This window comes from Lissotriton helveticus, chromosome 12 (assembly GCF_964261635.1).
Source record: "Lissotriton helveticus chromosome 12, aLisHel1.1, whole genome shotgun sequence".
Classification (NCBI taxonomy): domain Eukaryota; kingdom Metazoa; phylum Chordata; class Amphibia; order Caudata; family Salamandridae; genus Lissotriton; species Lissotriton helveticus.
Window position 1 is genome coordinate 210,803,876 of NC_136073.1, and position 26,855 is coordinate 210,830,730.

The 26,855-nt window shown below is 44.6% G+C and overlaps 1 long non-coding RNA gene across 2 annotated transcripts in view; it reads left to right on the forward strand.

Annotated features, from left to right (window-relative positions):
* Window positions 1-26,855, forward strand: part of LOC144799418 (uncharacterized) — a 139,060-nt gene that overhangs the window by 11,425 nt on the left and 100,780 nt on the right. The window contains exon 2 of one of the 2 annotated variants that reach the window (XR_013603813.1): window positions 2,353-2,473. The exons of the other annotated variant lie outside the window; for it this stretch is intronic. This is a non-coding gene — a long non-coding RNA (uncharacterized LOC144799418). The remainder of the gene's footprint in view (window positions 1-2,352; window positions 2,474-26,855) is intronic. 2 annotated transcript variants of the gene reach the window in all.

A 26,855-nucleotide genomic window follows, 5' to 3' on the forward strand; every position in this document is an offset into this window, starting at 1 on the left:
CTAGAGTGAGAAGGGCCCGTATGGGAGGAAGATCTTTTCGCTACCTGGTGGTGAAGAGCTGGAATGCTCTACCCCTCGATCTCCGTCTGGATCCATCGGAAACCAGTTTCCGGAGGAAACTAAAAACACACCTTTTCTCAAGGTAGACGGGTCCACTCCTTATTTCTGTTTGAGTCTGTTTCTTTCAGTTTAGCGCGGGGACACGCTTCTTAGCGTAACCAGGCGCTTTATAAATTTCCCTTATTATTATTATTATTATGCCTGATCGAACCAAATAATTAGAATGAAGGGGGAGGTCCAGGGTGAACGGGTCGCACTAGGGTGTAGCAAGAAGACACCCAAAGAAGAAAGAAGAGGGAGGAATGTGGGCTGCGTGGAAGGGGAGGGGGGCTCCACATTCAGGGGGGGGCAAGGGTAGGGGGGGGTAAACGCAGTAAAAAGGAACAAGTGCAGCAGGTTTTGTAGTTTGATTTTTATCACTGGTTGGTACGGAATATGTAGAAGAATTTACAAGCTTATAGATGAAATATAATTCAAGCGTTATCCTGTCCATACATGCGAATGGTTTGCTTAATAAGCAGAAATATGGAGCTTTACTGAAATGGGTAATAACTTTTAATCCGCAGGTGGTATTTTTCCAGGAGACGCATCTGAAGACAAATACCCCGAAGTTGTTTTTGCCGAGATATTTTTCTCATGGGTTCTTCTCCTCAGCAGGGATTGCCCAAAGGGGAGTTGCGGTTTATTTTGCAAGAAACCTTCCCTGGGAAATCCTTCAGGTTCAAAGAGATTCTAGAGATAGATGGCTTTGGGTTGCAGCAAAGCTGTTGGGAAAAATATTTAATTTTGTGAACTACTATGGCCCCATCCTCAATGATATTTCAGGCTTGTTGGAAATTAGTGAGGTTCTAAGGGGCACCCCAGGGCAAATCATATTGGGAGGAGACATTAATTATATCCAGGATTTGAGGAAGGACACTTCTAACAAGAACAAAAAGCAATTAAAACCTAAGACAAAATGTATATTTGAAGCACTTCTATCAGAATACCAATTGCGGGATTCTTGACGCTGTTGGAATGTTGATAGGGAGGCATATACTTTCTTTTCTGGCAGGTTTAAATCAGCATCCCGAATAGATTTTTTTCTGACTTCTAGATCACTTCAAATTGCTAGAACTTTGATAGGATGTAACCCATTTTCAGATCATGGGAGGGTCGAAGTTGAGTTTATGATAGGAGGAACGAAGGGGAGCGCCCCAGGTGGCAGCTGGATCGCACCCTTCTTCAGAACAAGGATTGGGTTTCAGGGTTCAAAGAGTGGGTGACCGAATTTCTTTCAGTGAATAAAAATTCAGCCGAACCTTTTTCTGTATGGGGTGCTTTTAATGCAGCTGCTCGGGGGCAGATCATTGCGTTTTCCAGCCACAAGGCAAATGATCGTAAGCGTAAAATATCCGCTCTTCAGAGTGTTGCCGAGAGGGAATATGCTCTAAAACTTAACCGACAGCCGAATCAATGGGATCAGGCTAAAGCTCTTTTAAGGGATTTTCTTACCTTGGAAGAGATAAATAGTTCAAAGGCCTTTCAGCAAAGGGTCTATGAAGAGAGTCAATTGGCAGGGAAGCTTTTGGCTAATTCTATCAGAAAGAAACAAGAGTCATCCGTCATTTTAAAAATTCGAGATCCTCAAGGTGGTGTAGAAACTCAGAGTGAAGGAATTGCTAAAATATTTCTGGATCATTATGAGAGAATTTACTCCACAGAATACCGGGTGGAGGATACAATGATTCAGGAATATTTTGCTAACCTAGAAATTCCCAAAATCTCTGATTCCCGAAGTAATCAAATAGGAGGTGAAATAAGCTCTATCGAAATTCACGACAGCATAAAGGCAACATCGGGAGCAAAGGCTTCCGGACAGGATGGGTTCCCTATCGAATTTTATAAGGTGTTTACTAAGGAACTTGAAGAACCTCTTAAAAATGTATTTAATTACATTAGATTAGGTGGAAAGGTCCCTCCAGAATTCAAAGAATCTACAATTATTAGCTTTGTTAAAAAAGATAAAAATCCAGAAGATGTGAATTCTTATAGACCGATCAGCCTTCTGAACTCTGATTACAAGTTACTGATGAAAATCTGGGCGCAAAGATTTGTATTAGCAGCTCAGGAGGTAATCCATCACGATCAGACAGGATTTATTGCAGGTCGGTATATGGCAGCTAATACAGAATTTCTGATACAGGCTCTAGTTTATTTTGATATAAATTCGACAGCTGCATGTATTTTAATGATTGATGCAGAAAAGGCATTCGATCTAGTTAATTGGTCTGCACTTTTTTTTTTCTCTAGGTCATTTTGGATTCCCTGTTTCAATTATACAAATGATAAATAATATCTATGAAGGGGCATCAACCCAGATAATTATTAATGCTAAACAAGCTGGAAAGATTAAAATAAATCGGGGAACAAGGTAAGGTTGCCCATTGTCCCCCTTGCTTTTCACTTTTTTTATTGAACCTTTAGTAACAAGAATAAGGAATAATATTGCTATTTTACCCCCCATCGTCGGGATGTCTAAGTTAAAATTGTTCGCCGACGATATTATCCTCTATTGGCTCCTGAAAAAGAAAACATTATATGTCTTATGAAGGAGCTCAAGGATTATGAAAAGATAGGGGGGTATAAGGTTAATGAAAAAAAAACATAAGTTCTTGTATTAAACACAAGTATAGATTTTCTTCCGATTTATCTTCAGCCCCAAGCAGTAAAAAGGGACCCGATTAGATACTTAGGCATTTATGTGACCGGAGAGTATGAAAAACTCTTTGCCTTGAACTATATTAAAATGAAGAATAAAATAAGGAATCTGCTAGATCAATGGTGTTGGCTCCCATTGTCATTGATTGGTAGAGTGTCACTAGTCAAAATGATTGTATTGCCATTGCTTATATTTTTGTTTAGCAATATTCCAATTAAAGTTAATATTGTTTTTTTTAATGAACTCGAATCCATGTTGAGAGTTTTTATCTGGAACAAAAAGGCCTCAAGAGTTAAGCTTTCGGTGGTCCAACTGGCGGCTGATCAAGGTGGTTTGGCTCTCCCCCATTTTAAGACATATTATGAAGCAGCCTTTTTTGATATTGTGGCAGGATTATTAAGGATTAGACAGACAAGAGATAATTTCTTTCTAGAAAAAATGATAGAGGAAGCAGGTTCTCAAATTCCTATCTTTTTAAAAACTGCTAAGCTCCCTAAAAAATCAAGACGCTAAAAGTGTATACAGCGAGATTACTGCTCCTTTTTAAAAAACATGGCTCTGATGGCTCTATATTTGAGCTTGCCTGAATGTGCCAAAATGGGTCTTAAGATATCCTTGAATCATCTGAAAGATTGGGAACTTTCCGGGTTTCGGGGTTGTTTGCACAAAATAAAATAATTAGCTGGCAGGAGATTTTAGACAGAATGAATAATTCCAGGCGCCTTATGTTTTTAGAGTATTTACAAATGGTCTATTTTACTAGAAAAGAGATAGGCCTGTTCATCTCTCCCACTGCATTGATATCAGCTTTGTACGGGGATAAAAATAAAGGTATAGGATTTTGGTATAAAAAGCTTTACTTTGCTAGTTCTTCTCCTGTAATTGATAGACATCTAGAAAAAATAAGCCTCTCGACACAGTGTGTTGTTACAGATAAGGATTGGGAGCTATTGTGCCATCTGGGCAATAAAGCACTTTAGGGCGGCTAATTACAAAAGAATGTCTTTTTTATCACGTTGGCTCGCGTATTATACCCCAGAGGCCCTGGAGAGAATGTTCCCGGAAGTTGTAAATAAGTGTTTTAGATGTAAAGGTATGGGTCAGGGAGGATGGTGTCATATCTTCTTCTCCTGCCCGAAGTTGGAATCTTTTTGGAAGGGGATATTCGCAGATATGGAGTTGGCAACTGGGAAAGTATTTTTGCCAAAAGCAGAGGTGGCCCTGTTTGGCATATGTAAAGAGAGGAGCAGGTTTGACAAAACAGAAGAAGTATTTATTTTTATTTCGTGTGTAGTTGCACGGTCTTCAATCCTTCAAAAGTGGAAATCTGTGGTGATTGCATCACAGTTACAATGGTTCAATAAAATGAGAAGAACATGTAATTTTGAAAGAGCTTATGCAGGTAGGGTGGGAGCCATTGCAAGATTTGAAAGAAATTGGAAATATTTTGAGAATCTGGAATTGTTGAAAGGCATATGATAAGGATGGAGAGGGGAATGTGAACTTTTTGCACTTTCTTTGTAATATTGCTGCTTTATGATAGCTGTTTTTGCACTGTTTTTGCACTTTAATGCACTAAGCACTTTATTGGATTATATCTCCGTTGGCAGTTGCACTTTATTGCAGTTTTTGCACTCTTATGCAGTGATATTGTTTACTAAAAATTGCGTTTTTTTGCACAAGGACTTTGTAAGTTTTAATAACGGTCTCCTTCCCTTCTAATCCCCTGTTTTTATTCCAGTTTTATCTCTTGTAAATTGTCTGAAAATGTGTTTGACTGTTAAAAAACTAGAGGTTAATAATGTCTTTGTTTTTAATTCTGTACCAATGATTTCATGATTTCCTACTGCCTTGTTCAATAAAAAAAATAAAAAAACATACGCAGACACTTGCGTGTACACACATGCATTCAAACACTCCTTGAAACATATACATTCTCCAATACAAATATGCCTACTCATGTTTCCCTTCAGGGAGTACTTTATGTGGCTTTGTAGGGTGCGACATTTTTCATGACAAGGGAAAATCTGACAACGCTACATAAGCATTGTAAACAATCTGACATACTTATTCCGAGCAGATACTGCCTAATAAATAGCGGGTACGGTATGTTTGTTTTCCATTGCTAATAAAAGAGAGTTTGTTTGCTGACCAAAAAAAAAAAATGCACCAGATCCATGGTGTACCTCCAGATCTCATAATTCCAATGGTGGTAGTAACGGCTATTACTGGCACCATCAGACTAGCATATGCCCTAAATCGCACAATTGCAGTTCAGAAGCACACTGGCATGCATTGTCTTTAGATGTATTTTTTCAATTGACCCAACAAGTTGATATTGTATGCTGAATGTTTGGCTGCATATTCGTTTTCAGAAGAAATATTAGATTGAAGTCAGACCCCGATTTTTCTGAAATGTTAGTAAATTTAGATGTATTTGTGAAAAATATATGTTTACATATTAGCCTCCCTTATAATTATATGGAAATGTACTTGTACCCAATGAAATGTGTGTGCCCTTTTACACTCACTGAATATACGTGAGAGAGCGCAAACTGACCTAAATGTATGAGTGCATCACACTTACCTGTAGTAAGCACAAATCATGAGGAGAAATGCCATGAGTGCTAGTAGTATCTGCAATTATATTCTGAATGTATAGATAATGTAGAGATTTAAGTAGAAATGGAACTAATACAGAAATGTGTGACACTATATGATTTTATTAGATGTGATTATTCCTGAATCCATGTCGTGTAGCTGTTAAAATGTAAGATGACATGTGGTTAAACGCAGAATGTGGTAGGCCTCAGGGCCAGAGCTAGAAGGTGTTTCTTTTCACGACATAGATTGAACTAATGTTTTGGCTATTGCATTAATGGGCCATGATTTATAGATGTGTTTACTGAATAATAGAATAAGAGTATTAACATGCTTTAATTAATGAAGAAGTTGAATGCTATAATCCTTATGAGAAATGTTGTAGGCCTGAAATGTTTTAACATTGATTTACACGTACATGTCTGGGCCGAGAAATGTTGCGAACCTTTTTGGAAGTCTATGAGAGTTGGGTTCTTGGCTGCAGATGTCTGTCTGCAAGAGAAAGGGAGGATCCGATTATAAATAATATGAATAGAGGTCTGTTCAGTAGACGGCCCAGACATGGAGGAGGGTTCTGGAATGTTTAAGGGGTATCAGCGGGCCGGAGAAGAGTCTGAGAAGCAAGGTCAACTCCAACGTATGAGGCCCAATACAAAGCAGCATGGAAAAAGCCAGAAGCTACACCACGTGAGGGGCGTCTCACGAGGGGCGTCTCAAATGTTGTTGACTGTTTTGTATTAGGGACAGCACCCCTGGGTGGAGTTAGAGCAGATGCCTGAGGACCCTTTAGAGAGCGGATGGGTAGGCAGAGAGGGGTCATGACTGGAGAACTATAGGTTTTCACCAAGAGACTTAGAGTGAGTGACTTCCCTTGGGGGTCATTCACTGCTGACACCTTTTGTTAGGTTGAGACTTGGTTAAGTAGGGATACCATCTAGAGCAGGGTAGGGACAGCCTAACCTGTGTATTTTCCTCCAACTTAAATGAAGGAGAGATATGCGTCAATGCTGATAGCTTTATTATTCTTAGAACTTGTGTTAGTAATTTCCGTTGCTCGTCTGAGGGCTTTCAGAGAGCACATGTATGTAGTTGGACCTGTGTATCTCGTGAATCTCATTCTGAGATGTCTGTATTTGCAGCTTATCCTATCCTTACAATAAACTTTTAAAAGCTAGAAGTTGTTTGTGATCTTTTGGAGCGGGGTCCTTTATTGGGTGAACTAGCTTGGTAACAGAGGCACTTTCTTCCTTCAATGACAGGCAACAAAGGTTCAGTCGACCAGATCGGGGTTTAGATCAATAGTGATAAGGTATCGATCAAAATCTCGCCCTTCCAGTTGGTAGCTATAGAGGATGGTTGCCTTCTTGAGGACGGTGACCTAGGCCAGGTTAGCTTACCCCAAGGCCCCTAGAAATCGATGATCGGAAGAACCGCCCGCTGAAGAAGATCCGGATGACGTGAGACAGAAAAAGCAGCAGTATCGGTCGAGAGTGAGTATAAAGGGTCATGCGTGTTAGATTGCGGTGTTTTTGTATTGTATCTATGTTGTAATGTCTGGCGGAGTTGAATGTCTGTAGAGTGACTGTGGAACAGGTTGTGAGCGCGCGCAACCGGTGGAAATCTTAAGTTCAAGGAGAGCTTAAGTGGTTCGGGTGTATCGGACACCCAGAGTAATTGTCAAATAGTGTGAAGGGGGTCATGAGGTACCATTGATCACCCGAAAGACCGAGATAGGGGGAACGTAAGAGTGAGTGCGTGAGTAACGGACGCTGGTCGGAGGTTACTGTGTGTGTAAGCAACCTATCAGAGAGACGATAGACATTTCGTCAGTTGTGTTGACAATTACATATAGACTGTGGACGTACAGTCGAGGGAAGTGACCGCTTGGTCGGAAGTAGTCATTTTTCGGTGTATGAATGGGACGCATGCATGACCGGGAGACGAGTTGAGAAAGGAGGGGTGCTGCTGCGAAGCGGAGAAAAGTGACGTCAGGAAGTGTCGCGCAGTGATTGGCTGACCGGAGAAAGACCGCGCTGTGATAGGCCAGCTAGCAAAGACGTCAGAAAGTGTCGCGACGTGATTGGCCGACCGGAGAAAGACCGCGCTGCGATAGGCCAAGTTAGCAAAGCCGCGACAGGATTGGTGGATTGTCATCAGGAAGTAAACAGAGTAGCGAGGCTGGATATTGTGCGCATAATTATGAAGTGTTTTAAATGGCTGAGAGCGGCGTTTAAAAAAGAGAAGCGGGGATCGGATGAAGGGGAAGAAGCCCCGCCGGAGGGTACGCCAGCTCGTTACATGGCAGTGAATGTTGGGTTGCATACGATCCTTTGGATATCAGAGTGGAGTAAGATTACTGAAGGAAATGAGGAACTGACGTTCCCGAAGTACGGGACGTTCAGATTAGAGGTGTTACATCGATTAAAATCAGTCATGACCTCAATGAGACCCTTGCCTAGACCGACCCAGTTTGAAGCCCTTGATGCATGGATTAGGGCAGCGCATGAAAAGAATATGAACAGACGACAAGAAAGGGTGAAACGATCGGTAAGGGCAGTGCAGGATGCCAGGTGGGATGCGGATGCTAAAAGATGGAGAGTGCATAACATGGAAGTAAATAAACTGTACCCAGTGTTAGAGGTGCCCGGAAATAAAAGCCCCCTAGAAGAAGATGATGAGAGCGAAACAGAGGACAGCCTGATAAACAGATTACTGACAGACAGGCCACCCCCGTATAATAGAGCAGGGGGAGAGGTCGAGCATAGTGAAAGAGAAAAGGGGGGCAATGCAGGAGAGCATGGACCGCTTCCCAGTTCAGAGTGGGATCCTGAGGCGAAGAAAGAGCTGTCCCAGCCTAGTCAGGTGCAACAGGTAGTCGGGAGGTTTGTGGTACAAAGAGCGCCGGAAACGGAGTGCGCCACATCCTACGGATTACCAGCTGCACTACAGGTACCTGTTACCATAGGTCCTATAGTATCGATATATGACCCAGAGAGAGCAAGAGGGGAAGAACGGGTACGGAAGGACAGAGAAAGAGCAGGGACGGCAAGGAGGAACGATACGATTAATTCCCCAAGTCAGATGCCGATACCAAGAGAGTGGAGCACCCCGATGCACACAGCAGGGGATCCAGGAGGGGACCCTGGGGGCCCTAGATGGCCAGTGGATCTGAGGGGATCTGGACGAAAATCCTTTCAAGAGCTAAATGAGTACATGAAGAAGTGGGATGAGGCAGTGGAGGCTCACAAGAGCATCATAGCTGCAGAAGCTGAAAGGGAAAGTCAGGACAGCAGAGCTCGGACTCACTGCGGGGCTGGGGAGAGCAGCCCGGAGTGGGACTGGAGAGAGAGAGATAGTAGGGGAGTCACCCATTGGGCCCGGAGTGGGAATAGAACAGACCTGGAAAACGGGGGCCCCGGGAGTGGAGGGGTGGCGTGCCCAATACTCAGTGAAGGGGAGAGGAGAGCGCAAGAGTACAGAAACAGCTTTAAGTGTCCACACTGTGTGCCCGGCACCAGAGAACAGAATGGGAGTTGTGAGAGGTCGCACCATAGTCCCTGTGATGACGGAAATGAGCGCAGCCCAGGGAATATGGGGAACCAGGAAGGATCGTATCGGATACTGAGCGATACTAGGCAAAGGGAGAGTAGCGACCAGAGGGAAAATAACAGAGAGGCGTACGGCGAAAGGAGAGAAGCAGGAGAGAGTGGGCAGAGCAAGAGTGGGGGTAACAGGCCCGTGTTCCATCACCTTCCAAGATCGGATGGCCGAGCATGGGACCTGGAGAGATGGGAGCAAGGGAGAGCACTCATTAACTCTCCCGAGCCCAAACGTAGAGCTCGGAGTTGGGATGGTAGGGAGACCAGTGAGCCCCCTTCGAAAGACATATTGCGAGCTGAGATAAAAGCTAAGAGACTCGATGTCGCCAGCTTAAGGTCAGACCTGGATGACATGATAGATGGTACCCTGCCTTTAGAAAGAATGGAAATGTATGAGCAGGATGAAATACTGTATATGGCAAAGGACATCACTCGAAAAGCGAGAGCAATCCATGAGAAGTTAGTCGAACTAGCAGGCAAATATATGGTGGACCTGTCAAGAACCAAAGCATTACAGGGTAACCACAGGCTACATTACACAGATCGAGACCTAGATGAGAGGAGAACGATTGGGCTGAAAACGCACATAAGGGAACTGATCACTGGAATAAGGACATGGAGGGCACTAGATAAGTGGGAAGAGAGGTGGTCCAAGAAAGGGACCGTCAGGAGAAGCACGCTTGGGACGACACCAGGAAGGCTGCAGGGAATAGAAGCATACCCTTTGCGTGAAGTCGCCAATGGGAACTATGTGCATGTCCCTTGGAGTAGGGGAGATTTAGCTGCTTTTACCACCTCCTTCCCCAAATTGCGGGAAAACCCAGTGGAGTGGTACAAGCAAGTCGAGAGATTTGTAAAAATCTCAAAGGTCCTATGGATAGATCTGAACACGCTGTTCGACATTGTAGTACCAGGAGATCTGTGGACAGCATGCAAGGTTAGCGCTGAGTGGCCCACAACGGAGCCGGAGAGAGATGCTAAGACTAATGGGCCGTCCGAGATTGTGATGGCAAAATTCGAGAGAGTGATGACTTGGCTGAAAGAGAAAGTGCCAATGCAAGACATAGATTGGGTCAGAATAGACCGAACCAGACAGGAACCCAAAGAGACCGTCCACGAATATTACGAGAGATTGCTGAAGGCGTTTAAACAGTATAGCGGCCTGGATGTAATGGATCCAAAAGACATAGGGCAATTCGTGTCCAAGTTCGTCCTGGGACTGAGACCGGATATTAGTTTAATGATTCAGCAACACTCGATTTGTTGGCAAAGTAAACCCCTAGACGAAATACTGAGGTATGCCAGGTACTGCTGTGATGAGATAGACTCCAAGGCTAAGAAACTAAAAGAAAAGTTGATGGTGGTACAGATGCAGGCAGCAGGAAAGGGGGGACAGCAGCAACAGCAGCAAGGAATAGGTACAGGAGGAAAGAAGCAGTACAGTCAGAACAAGGGCAATGAGGAGAGTTCCACCTTTAGACCCAGATTAGACATAGCTGCCTTGAAGAAAACGACTAGGTGCCACCAGTGTAACGAGGTGGGGCATTGGAAACGCGAGTGTCCCTACAATGTAGAGATAGGAGAGCAAGAGATAGAGGAGGAAGAGGTCCAGAGCGCGCCTACAAGAGGGGTGACGCCATACCAGGGAAAGGTGCTCAAAGGGGGGGGGGCTCCTCCCCGAGCCCAGTTCCCGCAACCTCCTCGAGTAGGGACTATGGGTAAGACCTATAGGCAGATGCCCCTGTTTGTAGAAGGAGAAGAGTGCTATTATGTGGACCCATTAACCGGACAGAGAGTGGAAAGAGAAGACTGCACCCTCGGGGCAGCCTTGGAGGTGGACCAGAGGGGACCCTATGTCGAAGCAGAAGTAGCAGGGTGCCCCACGACATTTCTGGTGGACACAGGAGCCACTAGGTCCACGATCAGATCAGCTGCAGTTCCAGACCTGCCCATGTCTGGAGAGACCATACAAGTGGTGGGGGTCGCAAACAGGAGAATAACCAGCCAATTGACAGAACCGGTACAGGTGAAAATAGGGAAGTACAGCGATGAGCACCAGTTTGTGGTTTGCGATTCAAGTCCTGTGTGTCTGCTAGGGAGAGACCTGTTGTGTAAATTGAATTGTACTATATACTGTACACCTCAGGGAGTGGAGGTATTGACCAATGATGATGACGCAGACTTCAAAGTTGCAAACTCAAGAATATGCGTGGAGCTGTACCCTACTTTAACAGTAGATGAGCTCCCCTGGGACTTGAGAGAGACAGTGGCACCAGAAGTATGGGACTTCACTGGGGAAGAGATTGGATTGGTCAAAGGGGTGGACCCAGTGAAAATTGTAGTGAAACCGCATGCTGAGTTCCCAAGAACACCCCAATATAAATTGACTCCAGAAACGATTGCAGGCATAAAACCCGTGATCGAGTCCATGATTAAACAGGGAATACTGAAAGAAATCGTGGGTAGTCCATGCAACTCCCCGATTATGGGTCTGCAGAAACCAAATGGGAAATTTCGGATAGTGCAGGACCTTCGAAAGATTAATAACATAGTCGTTTCGTGTTGTCCAGTGGTACCGAATCCATCAGTGATACTGTTTCAGATTCCATTCCAAGCTGAGTGGTTCACTGTGATTGATCTTTGTCAGGCTTTCTTTTCGATCCCTCTGGACGAAGAAAGCCATTTTCTTTTCGCATTTAAGCTGGAAGGTCGCGTCCTAACATGGTGTCGCATTCCTCAGGGGTATACAGAGAGCCCATCGATCTTTAACCAGCTTTTGAAGAAAAATCTTGAAAGTCTAGTGCTGCCCCAGAAGTCAGTTCTGGTCCAGTACATAGACGACCTCCTCGTGGCGTCAGAAACAGAAGAAGCTTGCAGGGAGGACTCCATTGCTTTGTTAAATCACCTAGCTGCCAATGGGCACAAGGTGTCCCCGGGAAAGTTGCAGTACTGCCTGACAGAAGTGCAGTACTTAGGACACAGAATAGAGAAAGGCAAACGAAAGGTGTCACCAGACAGGATAGAGGCGATCATGAAAATGAATGCGCCTAAGACACAGAGAGAGGTCAGGATGTTCCTAGGGATGGTGGGTTATTGCCGACAGTGGATCGCGAACTTTTCACTGAAAGCAAAGCCCTTGCAAAAACTGACGCACAAGGAGGTGAGCGATCCGGTACCATGGGACAAAGACTGTTTGATGGCATTCTTACAGCTGCGAGAGGACCTGTGTCGTGCTCCGGCATTGGGAATGCCTGATTACAATAAACCATTTTTGCTTTACTGTTGTGAGAGAGAAGGTTGCGCATTGTCTGTGTTAGTCCAAATCCATGGGAATGCCCGTAGACCAGTTGCTTATTTCTCGGCTACTTTAGACCCAGTAGCCGCAGCGTTGCCCGGATGTCTCAAATCCGTTGCTGCAACGGGTGTCAGCATTGAGAGATGTGAAAATATCGTCATGGGGCACCCGTTAGAGGTGTGCGTGCCCCATTCCGTTGAACTGTTGATGACCAGGACCAAAACACAGCATCTGACCAACAGCAGGCTCACGCGCTATGAGCAAGTTATTCTTGCTGCAGAGAATGTGACCCTCAAGAGATGCTCTGTTTTGAACCCTGCCACCTTGATGCCACTCCCAAATGATATCGAGGATGATGATGAATGTACAGACCATGACTGCCTCGATGTGACTGAACTATGCACCAAACCCAGACCCGACATCGTAGATGAGCCACTGACCGACCCAGATGAAATTTTCTTTGTCGATGGCTCATGTGTAAGAGACGAAGTTGGGCAGTTGAGAGCAGCTTACGCTGTTTGTACAATTACTGGAGTTGTAGAAGCTGGGTGCCTGGAAGGAGTACACTCCGCTCAGGTAGCCGAGATTATTGCCTTGACACGTGCTTGCTTGGCAAGCAATCAAATTCGAGTCACCATATACACCGACAGCCAATATGGTTATGGGGTGGTTCATGATTACGGGCAGTTATGGTCTCAAAGAGGGTTCATGACCTCTTCAGGCTCTCCCATTCGCAATGGAGAGTTTGTGCGCCTGTTGTTAGAGGCGTTGCAATGCCCAGCAGGTATCGCAGTTGTAAAGTGCACCGCACATACCAGAAATGAGGACTTCGTCTCGAAAGGCAATAGATATGCCGACGAAGTCGCGCGGTATTGCGCAGAACAAGGGTACTCTTTCACAGAGGTGGAAGTGGGTGGAATAAATGTAAGGACTGAATTAGCCATGATATTGGAAACTGTTGATACTTGGGATGAACTGGCAAACATGCAAGAAAATGCTCCTGATTTTGAAAAAGAAACATGGGAAAAGGCAGGATGTGTAGTGGGTGAGTCCCATTTTTGGGTCTCAGCAGACGGCAGAGCAGTGTTGCCCAATGAGATGGTGAGCCCAATGGCCAGACACATACATGGTCCCGTACACCTAGGGAGAGACGCTATGCTGAGAGTGTTTAGACAGACTTGGTACAATCCTAAGTTTAGAATAGCAGCAGAAGCAGTGTGCCAGCGTTGTGTGACCTGTCAGCAGCTGAACGTAGGGAAAAGAACACCAGTTGCACTGAGTCACATAGGAAGGTCTGGAGGTCCATTCAATCGAATGCAGATAGATTTCATTGAAATGCCGAGATGCAACCGCCTCCGCTATGTCCTGGTGGTTGTTTGTGTATTCTCCAGATGGGTTGAGGCATACCCTACACGTAGGTGCGACACCCTCACAGTGGCCAAGTTACTGCTTAGGGAACTCATTCCGCGCTTCGGGGTGCCGGCCTCTTTGGAATCAGATAGGGGAACGCATTTCAACAGCGAGCTTGTGAAGATGATTTGTGCAGCTCTGAATATCGATCAGAAGTTGCATTGTAGTTACCGACCAGAAGCCTCAGGAATTGTGGAGCAGATCAATGGCACGATCAAAGCCCGAATTGCAAAAGTGTGCTCCTCAACGACCCTGAGTTGGCCTGACGCCCTGCCATTGGTCCTCATGAGCCTTCGTAGTACCCCAGACAGAAGAACGGGGTTGTCACCACATGAGGTGTTAATGGGGAGAGCAATGAGGCTGCCATCTGTCCCAACTACTGCACTGTTAAATATCACAGATGATATGATCCTGGACTATTGTAAGGGGCTGTCTGACGCCATTCGTTCTGTGTCCCTTCAGGTGCAGGCTGCCGAGGTTCCATCGTGCCAGGGCCCGTGCCATGACCTGTACCCTGGGGACTGGGTCCTGGTGAAAAAACATGTGAGAAGAAGCTGCTTGGATGTTCGTTGGCGTGGGCCCTTCCAGATCATCTTGATTGCGAATACGGCTGTGAAGGTGGGAGGCCTGCCCAATTGGATCCACGCGTCACATACGCGAAGGGTTCCAGCACCTCGGGGAGAAACAGCTCCTCTCTCGGATAGATGTCCAGCAGAGGACCGAGAAGCCATAGAGGGGGCTAGCCAAGCTGAAGAGGTGCCAGCGGAAGCAGGGAACGAGTCTGACCAAGCTGAGGACGGTCAGTACAACAGCGAAACAGACGACGCTACAGAAGGAGAAAGTAGCTGGGAGTACGAGTCAGACACTGACAGGTCTGACAGAGAGCGAGAACAGACAAGAAGGAGAAGGAGTAGAAGGGCACGTGGAGAAGCTAATTGGCCGCAAAGAAGGAGCTCTAGCCTGAGGTCAACTCCAGAGATAACCCTTCCTCCGATATCAGAAGACTCAGACCCGGAAGAAGGTGCTCAGGGCGCTGAAGCACCGGACCGAAGAAGGTCAAGAAGAGTGCGTGTGCCTAACAGAAGATACTCCACACCTGAGTGGACATATCTGGCGACAAATGTCTTTGAAGCAGGAGACAGGGAGGATTCGAGCGGTGGTGGTGTCCAGTTCTGAGCCCATCGTCACCGTGGAAATACGACTGTTGGTACCCGGAGTCGAACAAGAAGGGTCACTAACATTCATGCTCCCCAGACCTCCCCGCCTCAGCAAGTTAAAACATATGTTTCTCTCAGAATTGCAATTCCCCGACTTTGGTACAACGATAACAGCCCATGAAGAGCACAATCTTCGTTTGGAAATACTGAACTTTGCTATCGAAGCTGCAGGTACAAACCTGATAGTAGATGCTTAAAGGACTTTGTAAATAAAGCGAGCAGAAACAAAGAAGATTACCTAGCGCCCAGGAAGCAGAGAATATTAGGGAACTTCCCTTGAGTTGATGGAGAAGGGCTAGGGTTGTCTTTATTGAACTGTTAAAGGACTTTTGCGAAAAAGGTTGTCAGCTTCCAGTTGTGTGATTCTAAAAGACAAAAGGAGTAAAAAGAGACTGTAAAGGAACGAGAAGAAAAGAACTTTGTGCCAAGATAAGAGAGAGCCATATTGTCTGACGAAATGGAAGCCGGCACCCAGAACCGCAGAGCTAAATGTATAATAGGTACACTAATAGTAGGAGTGATAATATTAATAGCTTTAGTGGTAACAATTTCTTATGTACAGGGACATGAGGAAGAGGTGAAGGTAACTGATGTGAAATCTGTAGAAACGCTTACACCCACTGTTGCTGGTGAGAAAAGGGAAAACACTCAAGAGAAAGCGTTATTAGCTGCAGAAGCCCGCAGGTTACACGTAGATGAGTCCCAAGGAGACTTTAGGTCAAATGCTTATGCTAAACTCTTATATGAATACGTGGATGCCATGGAGGTTAAGGACTGTTACGTCTGCATGCAGTTGCCGGCGTCTGTAGATGAAGGCATTAGATATCATCACCTCCCGCTGACATATGGCATTACATGTAGCTTATTGCTTAGTATATTTTATGAGAGAGATAGTTTTGAATACTATTTCTCCAACTATGATTCAGTGTTGCCAGAAGTCCCAAATTATAAGCAGATGAACAAATGGGACTACTGGAAGAGTGAAGACAGATTGGCTAAGTTCTTCATTCCTTGGATTACCTTAGATACTTCACATGCCCGTAGAAATAACCTGACATGCAAAGTGTCAGAAGTCGAGAAGAAGTTCATAGGGCAGGTGGATGATCGTTACAGGAGACAAAAGATTTTGAAAAAATCAGGACAATGGAAAACAGATTGGACCGAGGAAGAGAAGGCACACAAGAGAAAGGGTAGTAGTGGTCCAATAGCTTTAGATAAGACGCAGAAAGGAAAGCTATGTCTTCACCGAGCCAAAACGTATTATGAAAATGTATACGTGGGAGAAGTCAGTTGTGAACATGCTTTCAATATAGAGTACTATACTAAAGATTTCCTGAAGGGAATGCAAGTGATTCCAAATGTGTATTTTGTATGTGGAAGAAATGCCTACGTGAGACTACCTGACAACTGGTATGGATCATGTTACCTAGCAATTGTCTTCCCCAAAATATATCATGCACAAGACTTAGTGATCATCGAGGGCAAGACATCATCGAGGGGAAGGAGAGATGTAGGAGATGCAGAAATGGTTGGAGATGTCTTTGGAGCTATGTTCCCTCTTTTGGGAGTAATCCTTAATGATGTTAAAATTAGACGACTGGCAACAGTCGTCGACAGGTTGTCTGCCAGCACTGCTCAGTCCTTAATGCTGGTAGAAGGAGAGATGCAATCGATAAGGGCTATGGTTCTTCAGAACCGTCTTGCGTTAGACGTCCTACTAGCAAAAGAGGGCGGAGTCTGTAAGGCTTTGAAGGTCCAGGAATGTTGTACTTACATTCCAGACAATTCGAAGCCCCTTGAGAAAGTTATTAGGAACATAACTGATATTCACAAGGAGATCGAAGACTTGAGTAGAGAAAATGTCTGGGAAAAGGTGGGCCACGGAATGAGTGAAGTTGGAGGGTGGATCTCCACCTTAGGCAAAAGCTTTGTGTGGTATATACTAAAACCTATCATCATAATATTGATCTGTGGGATCATCTTGTGGGGATTGGTGAGGGTATTCAAATGGTACAGAGCAAGAAGGTCAGAAAGGGCCCAAAGAGAGCAGCTGCAGAGATTGGCTGCCATACAAGATAATCAGTACAGGAGTCTGAGGGCTCTGGAAGCGCAGAGACAAGTTATGCTAGCAATAACTGCAGTTTAAATGTTAGTGATGACCCCGAGAGGTCATCAAAGGGGGGAACTGAGAGAGCGCAAACTGACCTAAATGTATGAGTGCATCACACTTACCTGTAGTAAGCACAAATCATGAGGAGAAATGCCATGAGTGCTAGTAGTATCTGCAATTATATTCTGAATGTATAGATAATGTAGAGATTTAAGTAGAAATGGAACTAATACAGAAATGTGTGACACTATATGATTTTATTAGATGTGATTATTCCTGAATCCATGTCGTGTAGCTGTTAAAATGTAAGATGACATGTGGTTAAACGCAGAATGTGGTAGGCCTCAGGGCCAGAGCTAGAAGGTGTTTCTTTTCACGACATAGATTGAACTAATGTTTTGGCTATTGCATTAATGGGCCATGATTTATAGATGTGTTTACTGAATAATAGAATAAGAGTATTAACATGCTTTAATTAATGAAGAAGTTGAATGCTATAATCCTTATGAGAAATGTTGTAGGCCTGAAATGTTTTAACATTGATTTACACGTACATGTCTGGGCCGAGAAATGTTGCGAACCTTTTTGGAAGTCTATGAGAGTTGGGTTCTTGGCTGCAGATGTCTGTCTGCAAGAGAAAGGGAGGATCCGATTATAAATAATATGAATAGAGGTCTGTTCAGTAGACGGCCCAGACATGGAGGAGGGTTCTGGAATGTTTAAGGGGTATCAGCGGGCCGGAGAAGAGTCTGAGAAGCAAGGTCAACTCCAACGTATGAGGCCCAATACAAAGCAGCATGGAAAAAGCCAGAAGCTACACCACGTGAGGGGCGTCTCACGAGGGGCGTCTCAAATGTTGTTGACTGTTTTGTATTAGGGACAGCACCCCTGGGTGGAGTTAGAGCAGATGCCTGAGGACCCTTTAGAGAGCGGATGGGTAGGCAGAGAGGGGTCATGACTGGAGAACTATAGGTTTTCACCAAGAGACTTAGAGTGAGTGACTTCCCTTGGGGGTCATTCACTGCTGACACCTTTTGTTAGGTTGAGACTTGGTTAAGTAGGGATACCATCTAGAGCAGGGTAGGGACAGCCTAACCTGTGTATTTTCCTCCAACTTAAATGAAGGAGAGATATGCGTCAATGCTGATAGCTTTATTATTCTTAGAACTTGTGTTAGTAATTTCCGTTGCTCGTCTGAGGGCTTTCAGAGAGCACATGTATGTAGTTGGACCTGTGTATCTCGTGAATCTCATTCTGAGATGTCTGTATTTGCAGCTTATCCTATCCTTACAATAAACTTTTAAAAGCTAGAAGTTGTTTGTGATCTTTTGGAGCGGGGTCCTTTATTGGGTGAACTAGCTTGGTAACAGAGGCACTTTCTTCCTTCAATGACAGGCAACAAAGGTTCAGTCGACCAGATCGGGGTTTAGATCAATAGTGATAAGGTATCGATCAAAATCTCGCCCTTCCATACGTTTATTCATGTACAGATTAAATGGACAAGACTAAGAGAATGGACCTGCATTTAGAGAAATTATGTCATGACCCGAAAAAATGTTGTCGTATTAAAATACACGATTTTCAGAACCTACTTATAGCTTAACAGGTACCTTTTGATGTTAATGTGCTCTCGATGCTCTATACATTCACATAGTTGACGGCATGTTTCCTTTGATGCTATCTATCTGCTGGGGGCAGGATGTGCCATTTCTGCTTGTGTGCCCACATGCACACTGGCCTCAGAGTGGCAGGTTGACTCTACCCAGCCTGACCATCTCCAGCGCCATCCTCAGGCTCCAGAGATGTGCATGTATGCACTCCTACTACTGGAAGGGGGAAGGGTGCTGGCACAGGAAGGTAGAGCCCACAATCTACCAGTTCCTGCAGGGGAGAAGGAATCTTGTTTGTTGGATCACCCTGGTGCCCAAACTCAAACCCAACAACCAGGTAAGTGAAGAGCCCACCAGGTTTAATTTTTAGAGATGGGGGGGGGGGAGCTCATATGAAAGGCCAATCTGTTGCAGGAGTTAAAAATAAAACACAACACGTCAAGAATCCTAGTCCAAATTGTATTTAATGCAAAATAGCATACATGCTTTTTCTCAATGCAAGTCATAAATCATGTAACAGAAACCCGTTACTCTTAGCAAAAATTTATTTAACATAAAATACCATGCACAAAACCCTGTTTCCGCATTTAAGGTTCGAAAACCAGGGGCCGTTTTGCACATTTAGCGCATTTTCCATGATTGCGCCGGCCGCACCATTTAAAAGGTGTGCCCAGCACAATCAAGGCAAATGCATGTCTTAGGGTGAGTGGTGGAGGGAGAGGTGTGGCCCAGCAGCCAGACTGTGGCATAGCGGCCAGAGCAGCTGATTCCGGAGCTCACGATTCCATCCCCGGCACCGGAAGCAGCTCAGCTCAGTATCATGCGATTCTGGGCAATAGCCCACTTAATCTCCCCAACAGCCCCCAGCGCCTTGAAACCCTTAGGTGATATGTTTGCTCTTTATAAATATGAATTATTATTATTAATACGCTGCCCCCAGGCAACTGGAAAGTCGCTTCCCTCTAGAGCAGTGCAGTGCAGTCCTGTGAAAAACAGAGCGACTTTTCAAACTGATCCGTATTTTCACAGTGCAGGTGGCAACCCTCCTGCACTTTGAAGGGGGATTAGAGATCCCCTTGACTGCACCCGCCTGCAAGGGGATGTCTGGGGGGGTCTATTGAACCCCCTTTACCCTCTCCAGAGGGCTGCAGTTAGGGGGCACACTGACAGTGCACCACCATTTAGATGGGTCACTGACAGCGCGCCTCCTGATAGCTTCTTTGCCTCTGCACATGCGTCTGTAATACGGCGCAGGTGCAGAGACAAAGGGATTTCCTCCTTTGTATGGGATACACCCCAGTGCAAATAAGGAAATGCCCTTAATGTGCCCTAGCGCTATGGGTTTTACAGAAGGGGACGCACACATGTCTGCTCCCCCTTCTGTAATACTAATCCGGGGCACTTTGGTATTTCAACAGGACAGGCTGGTAGGCAACTCTTACCTGAAGACAATAGATAAACATACTTCCTCTTTCTACCATAAATCAGTGCTGCCACCAATGCAAGTTCTCCCTAGCCCAGAGAGATAACTTGTCTTTCTTGAAATGGAATATATTGGTGTGTCCCTGTTGACCGCAAAGCCCCTCTTCGGATTTCATACTGTCAAGTCAAGTCAAAAAAACCTTTATTTGGTTATTCATAACCATAAAGTGAAGGGCATAGAAAAATATGTACTTTGTTCAACTGTATACAATTTTACTTTAAAAAGGATGTTTCTTACCCTAGATTGTTTTTCGTTTACATTTGCATGATTACCATTGATAAAATCACACATCCCAGGTATTCTAACTAATTCTTTCCTTTCATAATAGTTCATAATACTATCCACTTAATCTGCCGATTGATGTTGTAAGTCTGCTTTCCGGAGGAAGCGGCCTATTTGTAGGAAGAATTTTACCCCTCGACATATTAATTTGTTAGATGCACCACCCACCCAGCAGATGACAGCTTGCCTACAGGAGCGGACGTTTAATTCTAAGAAAATTGGTTTGAGGAGTGTATGTCTTAGAACCTTGACTTGACTTGAACATGTACACATCAGATGGCTTATGGATTCTATACTATATCCGCATCAACAGCAGTTTGTGTTTTGCTGCCTGCATTTCCATGTTGGAAGTAGGTCTTTTGAATCCTGGGCTCCTAAGCTATACCATATGAAGTTCCTTTTTATGGCCGTGTGGAAATGCGCTAATAGGTATTCTTTGGCCGCAAGTGGTTGAAAGAGTTTATCACTATCCACACGTGTCGCCGTTCATACATGATATTTTTATCTTCCAAAAGAGACTTTTTCTTTGCTGTCACATTACATTGCCTTCTGAATGCTGATCTCTCCATCTTGGATGCCTAATTCAGCTAAAGCTTTTCCCAGGTGGGCACCCAATGAATTGTTTTGCTTTTGTTATTTTCTGAGCCTTAATTTCTACCCAACATAAGTTAGTGAATGTTCCACTTTCTGAGGTCCGAAGTTTCCAGCATATGTTTACAAAGGTATTGATTCTTTGAAATTTCTGATTTTGAAGCCCAAATTCTAGACAGACCTGGGTTGGGGATGCTGCTTTTGGGAGCCATAACACTGCTTTGTACACCTTGATTTGTAATTCATTCAGTATATCTATTTCCTTACCGCGCCATGTTTCCAATCCATATGTCAGGGAGGATAGCGTCTGTGCTGCCATTACTTTCATCAAGTGGCTATGCGAAGGACAGTCCAATTTCTTTTTTAAGAGTTTATAAGCAAAGATTAATGATTGAGCTTTGTCTCTCATTGACGTTATTTGATCAGCATTCCATCTCACCGCCGAAAAAAGCATGGCGGTTTGCGTTTTTCTTTTCTTGGCCCTTCCTTTTGGAATTCCCTGCCCTCTTCTTTTCGTCACTGTCCTACTTATGAGTCATTTAGGAAAACTCTGAAAACTTTTCTTTTCAAAGCGGCTGCAGTATGATATCCTTGCTCCTACTCGCTATGTCTGTTATGAGCGCCAAGAAACCGTTTCGGTGTATGTGCGCGGTATAAATATTTTAACATAACATAACATAACATGTGACACCACATTTTTATTCCCAGGTACTTGTATGAGTGGACCGATTCCACCTGTTGGCCATTTACATACCATCTGTGCTTGCTGAACTGTGAATCTGCTAAATGTACGACTTTTGTTTTCCTCAGGTTAAACTACAACCCTTGCAACTCAATGTAGTTTGTCAAGGCGTTGATAGCTCTTATTAGGCCAATGGGGCTATGACTCAGTACCACAATGTTGTCTGCGTATTACAGGCATATAATTGGCTCATTTGCCAATTCGGGTGGATAGCTCTTGACATTTGTCAGATGGCTATTCATGTCGGCCAGATACAAATTAAATAAGCTTGGTGCCAACATGCAACCTTGTTTTAGACCATTATGATGTTTATCTTAGCTGTCACTCTACTGCCATCTCCATTTTTCACCTGGGTCCAGGTGTCGCTATATAGTGCTTTTATAGAATCAATAATTTTTTGTGGTAGTCCCCAGGCTTTCAATTTTGTCCAGAGTCGATGCATGCAAACAACCAAGATTTCCTTCTCTTGGCTTTTTTTGTCAACATTGCCAAGACTGTCCGATTTATTATAGTTCCCATACCAGGCCTAAATCCTGATTGCATTTTTGAAATCACGCTTTTCTCCACCAACTATGTTTGGAGGTGTGCTAAAATGCACATTGTTTTGCTTCTATGTCGATTAGGGTTATCAGCCTGTAATTTTTCGGCCCAGTGTGACTTCTGTTTTTACATATTGGGTTGAAATGTTCCGCTTCCAAGATTTTGGTATTCTGTTCTGGCTGTGCATGTAAATATTATTATTATTTTTTTACAGAATTTCATATAGTGCGAACTTGACCCGAAGATATCGGGTATCAGAGAGCTTTACACTAGCACCAGTTGCATTACATCAGGACACATTCATCTTTTTTGTTAGGCACGGGGGAAATTAATTGATTTGCCCAGAATCACAGGATGTTCAGCGTCATTGCTGAGACTCTTACTCAGTTCGCCAGATTTTAGGTCGACTGCCCTAGCCGTTAGGCCAACTCCTCTCGCCATATGAGTTGGAAAGATGTGTGAAATACTCAGCCCAGTAGCCTGGTGCTTGTTTAAATAATGCATTGGGTAGACCGTTCGCTCCAGCTGCTCCCTCGGTCTTTAGTTTTTTTTATTATTCCTACTACAAATTTTGGATCAGTTAGTGCAATGGGTTCTTGTGTGGTTGGAACTGGCTTTTCATCTTCTGGTTCCTTACTTTCCTGAAATTTAAATCATGATGTTACAGCACTGTTCAATTACTCTAATGTTTCTGCTGTTGATCCTTTGATGTGCTGAATTTGGGTTTGTGTAACATTTGGATTTTCTGGGGGTAGTTGTTCTTGCCCCTTCGTCTCTTGGATGATCTTCCTGTTTTGGGGCATAGTATACAGTTTGGCACACAAATGCTTTTAAGGTTTCTTCACTTATTCCTGTATTTTGGAGCTGGGCCTGTCCTTTTGTTAGGCTGGTTATTATGCCCCAACATTTCTTACTGTTTAGCTGTTTGCTGGCCAAGAGTAATTACCTTATACGCCTTTTTTGCCTCCCTGCATTCTTTCTTGTATTTCTTCCTCATTGCTGCAATATTACTTTTTTCCCTTTTTATGCCCTTTTTTGCTACTCCTGCCTGAGTTTTCACCTCCCTGGCTATTTTCCTTTTATCTTCGCGCAGATTTTTATTTTACCATAGTTCTGTCCTGAATTGTTGACTGACAAAGTTCCTCTGTCTTGCCGGTTTTACTGGGAATTTATCTGCTTTCAGGTTGTGTTCCTCGCTCGGGATTCCTGAGTTATTTACATGCTCCTATACCTCAACCATAATTTGTTCTATGTTAGTTCCGCAGCATTTTAGTTTTTTTTAAATTACTGATGTTTCTGTTAGGTCCTTTGTTTTGCTCGTCTGCTGCAGCGTGAGTGTTATGGTCAACACTTGGGGTAAGTGGTCGCTCTCCGGTCGGGGTAACATTTTAAAGGAGTTCACCATGTTAAGAAGCTCCACACTAACGATGGTATAGTCCAGTGGTTCCCAAAGTGTGCGCCGCGGCACCCCGGTGCGCCGTGATTAGAAGCCAGGGGCGCCGCGCTGGATGTAGGACCTGGAAATTGCAGCAGCAATTCCTCCCCCTCCTTTGTGCTGCCGGTCACACGATCATCGCACTCTGCATCTCAATTAGTGATTGATGGAGAAAGCCTTGATTCTCACACATGGCAGGCGTTGCCCCAGGGCACGCATCTCCCGGTGTTTTCTTCTCACAAGCTTCGTGCACATTTCTGCTTCAGAGAATTGCTTGTGAATTATTTCAAAATGCTTGATCAGAGCAGGATAGTAGGAAATGCAACTGTCAATAAAAACGTCTACTCAAATGAAGAAATAAACCACGTGGCGGTGCACACATCATACAGGCACAGCCCTAACATCCAAAGAAACCCAGAGTTGAAATTAAAACCCGTAATGTGGCTACGTTCTTTACTCATCCATTTATGCTAATATATGAAACAGCAACTTGAGGGTAACATTTATTCATAAGCTCAATTACTTTGAAAGAGAGGAGTTAAGACAATTCTGAAAGGGACTCTTATCACAGGGGCCATTTCCCTCAGTCTGCATGGTCGTTTGGACACATTGACACCAAAACCCCTTCTTCTCAAAACTAACACCTATTGCATCTAAGCACATAGTTCAATATGCATTCCCTCAACCTTCACTCGAGATCATTCATTTAACCTTCACTATTTTTAAGCTTCTGTACTGGGTTCAGGGGTCCTGCCTGGGAAGGGTTGTGAGTGTTCCACAGGGAGAAACTGTACCGCTTCGAAGCATTCTGTGCACCAAAAGCCTTTACTGAAGAAATTAGTGCCTTTTGATATAAATGCACGTTGCCTCATTTGGGGGCACAGACCGCTACTTCATTCAGGGAACACAATACACAGCACTAACGTGAGCCCACGGTTCTTCTAAAGTGTGCTGCCATACATTCAGATGCCTACACACCACAGGAGACAGCACTGCCCCTCTTGGAATATCAAGTTGAAGAGAGTCACCATTGCATTGAGTCTGACGTGCACATGTTTACCTGAGCTGTCACGGTTCATTGTACTTGACTACTATGAACAGCAATCAGCGCCTTGAACCTCTGCTCAGTACCTACTGTACGTATGTAGGTTTGCCTTAAAATACCATAAACTCGTAAAATAATAATAAACTAAAGCTCTCAGCATCTCTGTACACATCGACCACAAAAGATTTGTTTTAGTGACACTTTTAATTAACTTTGGAACACATGTGTTGGTGTGGTACAGCAAATTGACACATTGAACTACCCAACATGTTTGTGACTTAAATTTTCATGCATTAGGAAGACCACAATCCACATAGAGATATGACTTTTTGTGCCATACAGTGACCAGTCATTTGCATTTCTTTTTTTTCTCTCTATAACTCTTCAGACATTATTAGGAAGGCTTCAACCGAAGACAATACTTTACCTCTCTGTAGTTCCTAAAAAAGGGCACTAGATTTGACCACGAAGTTTTGCCGTGGATGCAGGAAAGTGGACTGACTGAGACCCGTCCGTGATGCGGGGGCTCCACCTCTGCCCTTCACTATCACTCTAGCTTCTTTGAGCTGAGCCTGGCTTCGGGCAGCCTGCTCCAGACAAATGTTTTAACAGCCGCCGCATCGTTATCAATGAAACAATCCCAATGGCGAGCACAAGAAGGAAAAACAAGCATTGGCAGTAAAGCCGCGCGGCCATGAAAGCGATCATCAGTATTAGAAAAAAAGAGCGTGCCCCTGTCTTGTACTTGGCGTGTTCCTACACTGATAGATTTCACCTCATTTTTCAGAAGAAAGCTATCGTGTTGCATTTAAGTTTAACGCATGTGGCAAACGTGGCAATGTGGCTGGAAAACATATGTACGTCCGTGCAAGGCGGAGGGGAGAAGGGTGCAAGGTAGAGGGGAGAAGGGTGCAAGGCAGAGGGGGAGAAGGGTGCAAGGCAGAGGGGGAGAAGGGTGCAAGGCAGAGGGCGAGGGTTGAAGGATGCAAGGAAGAGGGAAGAATGGTTCAAGGCAGAGGGGAGAAGGGTGCAAGGCAGAGGGGAGAAGGGTGCAAGGCAGAGGGGAGAAGGGTGCAAGGCAGAGGGGGAGAAGGGTGCAAGGCAGAGGACGAGGGGTGAAGGATGCAAGGCAGAGGGAAGAAGGGTGCAAGGCAGAGGGAAGAATGGTTCAAGGCAGAGGGGAGAAGGGTGCAAGGCAGAGGGGAGAAGGGTACAAGGCAGAGGGGAGAAGGGTGCAAGGCAGAGGGGAGAAGGGTGCAAGGCAGAGGGGAGAAGGGTGCAAGGCAGAGGGGAGAAGGGTGCAAGGCAGAGGGGGTAGATGGATGCAAGGCAGAGGGGGTAGACGGATGCAAGGCAGAGGGGGTAGATAGATGCAAGGCAGAGGGGGTAGACAAGTACAAGGCAGAGGGGAGAAGGTTGCAAGGCAGAGAGGAGAAGGGTGCAAGGGGGATGGTGATGAAGTTAAAAATGTGCCCCCCTGGAAACATTTCTACGGACACCCATCATCAGAGCCCACCCCATGTAAACTTCTTGTAACGCCACAGAGCTCCTTGAGCCTTTCTCTAGCCTGTTTACTTTTAGTGGGAGTGCTTTATACTACTCTATGATGGTGTTGTTTGCTTTGAGATGTACTTTATAAGATCTTTGTGATTGCAAATAAAGTTTTATGATAGTGATGGCTACTCTCTGAATCCTTCATCACGTCTATGCTTGATTCTTCATGTAGACCAGTGGTTCCCAAAGGGTGCGCCGTGGCACCCCGGTGCGCGGGTAAAAAAAATGGTGGGGAGCCACGGCCAAGTGTCAATTAGGTCAAGGGAGCCACGGGTCAAAAAAGTTTGGGAACCACTGGTATAGTCTATAGTTAATTGCCTCTTACTGCTCTTGTTGTAGTTTTACTGCTTCTAGCACCTGTGATTCTGCCTCAAGTTTGAATTACTCCTTACAAAATTGATAAAATCCCCTGAAACAATCATTTGGCCATGCTGCTGCAGCAGTTACATCAGATTTACCAGACTTGCCAATCTTTCTATCTTCATTTTCTTTTCTGTATATATACATTTGTGATAATTAACTGCCCAATCCTTGTTTGAGTGCTACTTTTGCATTCAAGTTTCAAGACTTTCAGGGGCAG